The sequence below is a fragment of the Schistocerca gregaria genome, chromosome 4 (assembly GCF_023897955.1).
Source record: "Schistocerca gregaria isolate iqSchGreg1 chromosome 4, iqSchGreg1.2, whole genome shotgun sequence".
Lineage (NCBI taxonomy): Eukaryota > Metazoa > Arthropoda > Insecta > Orthoptera > Acrididae > Schistocerca > Schistocerca gregaria.
In genome coordinates this window covers 335,957,288-335,959,997 of record NC_064923.1, presented here as the reverse complement: position 1 = coordinate 335,959,997, position 2,710 = coordinate 335,957,288, and the positions used below count along the sequence as shown (strand labels likewise).

The following is a 2,710-nucleotide window of genomic DNA, read 5'->3' as shown; positions in this document are numbered from 1 at the left end:
GGATTTCCAATCCCTGTTTGCTTGGTAACGATGACAATATGTTTCTGGTATATGGTAAGGAACATGCGGGATATCCTCACCGGTGCAAATACACCCGAAGAACGGTATCACATTTAGCAGATCTCCGTGTGTAACGGACTTTAGTATTTGGAGGATGCATTTATAAACAGGTTACCGAAACTTTGTTCACGACGTTTTGTTACTACTAGAGAGCTGTAGTGCGATCGTTACTCTCTAAGCAATCTATAACAAATGTGGTATATGAAAATGATACGTGAAATAACGCCATGAAACACAATCAAAAATGGCGTATCAAAGATATTAAACATAAAATTAAACCACTTTCGCTCGATGTTAAAGAACAAACTACTTGTAACTTCCTGGCAGATTAAAACTGTGTGCCCGACCGAGACTCGAACTCGGGACCTTTGCCTTTCGCGGGCAAGTGCTCTACCAACTGAGCTACCGAAGCACGACTCACGACCGGTACTCTCAGCTTTACTTCTGCCAGTATCCGTCTCCTACCTTCCAAACTTTACAGAAGCTCTTCTGCGAAACATGCAGAACTAGCACTCCTGAAAGAAAGGATACTGTGGAGACATGGCTTAGCCACAGCCTGGGGGATGTTTCCAGAATGAGATTTTCACTCTGCAGCGGAGTGTGCGCTGATATGAAACTTCCTGGCAGATTAAAACTGTGTGCCCGACCGAGACTCGAACTCGGGTCCTTTGCCTTTCGCGGGCAAGTGCTCTACAAACTGAGCTACCGAAGCATGACTCACGACCGGTACTCACAGCTTTACTTCTGCCAGTATCCGTCTCCTACCATCCAAACTTTACAGAAGCTCTTCTGCGAAACATGCAGAACTAGCACTCCTGAAAGAAAGGATACTGTGGAGACATGGCTTAGCCACAGCCTGGGGGATGTTTCCAGAATGAGGTTTTCACACTGCAGCGGAGTGTGCGCTGACATGAAACTTCCTGGCAGATTAAAACTGTGTGCCCGACCGAGACTCGAACTCGCGACCTTTGCCTTTCTGAATTTTTCAGTATGAAGGATAGCGACAAGGCTATGTACACTGTGAGGAAATACTACAATATCACAGAATATTTAATTTCCGTAGCTACTTCGACAAGCGGACATTTAAATTTACAAAAGAAGTCAATACATTGAATGAGGGATATTTCCGCCATTGGTAGAGTACAATGCATCGATTATCTTCTGTAATGGGTGTTCCTTCTTTTAAGTTGAGCTCTGAAGAGGAGAAACATTAGGGACGCTTGTTATGTCGACGATATCATCATAAGTGCTGAAGTACGCTGCAATCACTCAGTTTAATAGCCTCAGTTGGCCACGAAATAAATTAAGCGAGACTGACGCTGGGCGGAAGCACACGATGATGAATATTAATTGTTTACGGAAGCACGCCTACGAATTTCATTGTAATTGGTTGGAGCAAAAATTTTATGTAGGGCGCTTCTTCATACAACAGCGATTTAATGCACAAGAAATATCAGATAATTTGAACCTCTGACGCACTACCATGAACTTTGAGTTCCTCGACGACAATCTACAATTGATACCACAGCCGTGGCAGTTTACTTAGAATCGACTGAAATAACCACTTGTTACAGGCGTTGAAGGCTAACGAGCATTCTGAGTAATCACTCACGCAATAGGATGCATTAAGTAATTGGTCTGCCTTCCACTTATGTCACCTTGTCAGAACACTCAAGCCAAATTCAGAAGAAGGGTCGTCAATGGTATATAACAATTTGCACTGAAAGCTCATTTATTACGAAAACCAACTTACAGCCACAAAGGAACTGGAGTCGTGGCCGGAGAGTGCTGATGTTTATAGTAAGATCGAATTTTCCAGAATATACAAACTTTACAAATACAAGAAATTTCGAGACCCTTCCAGAAATGAATGATAGTTACTGGATAACAAGTAATTGCAGGTGGAAGCTTTTCAAATGTCGACTGCAGTACGGCATCCTGCAGAGGCAGCTGCTGCGCCGCACAACATTCAACTTAGCTCATGGCAGTATCTTAATTCTCCTACCTGTAAACAGACACGATGCTTTCGATATCGTCATCTAAGTGACAAGGATTGTGGATAATGTTGCTAGTATAGCGATTATCATTATACAACAGCAATTGTTTAACAAGATAGCTTCAAGTTGTACAATTGATAGACATTTACTAACGTCACACTTGGCAACAACTCATTAAGTCCGAATCTGATAAACGAAGAATACTTATGAATCAAATCAACAATGTAATAGATTAGATCTAGCTCGAAATAAACATAAGAGGAAAGGGAGATTAATATTCAGGAAGTAATGGAAATTAATATTCAACCTAACATTGACAACAATGTCATTAGTAGGGGTCGGCTCTTTAACTTTTTGTAATATCTATTTTACAACTTTGTTTAAACGAACTATTTTATCATTCTTAGAGTCTATTCATGAAAATATAATGTTCACTAATATTAACATAGCAAATAATACTATAACTCTGACAAAGTAATTCTAGCTCTTTGCTAAACAGAAGCTTTCATATGCCGTCAACCACGTGTCCACATCCGGTACTCGTACCAACACGACGTATGTTCGTGTAGAAGGGAGACATTTTAAATGAAAGTAACTTTCTCAGTGTCGTCGGATAAATACGATATTTCACCGTTTGTGTTGTTCCTAAGTAG

General features: G+C 40.9%; 1 non-coding gene across 1 annotated transcript; it reads right to left on the bottom strand.

The window, feature by feature from the left end:
* Positions 1 to 398: 398 nt before the first annotated feature.
* Positions 399 to 473, bottom strand: Trnas-cga (transfer RNA serine (anticodon CGA)). The gene has a single exon. It is a non-coding gene; the product is annotated as a tRNA-Ser (tRNA).
* Between the last annotated feature and the right edge of the window lie 2,237 nt (positions 474 to 2,710).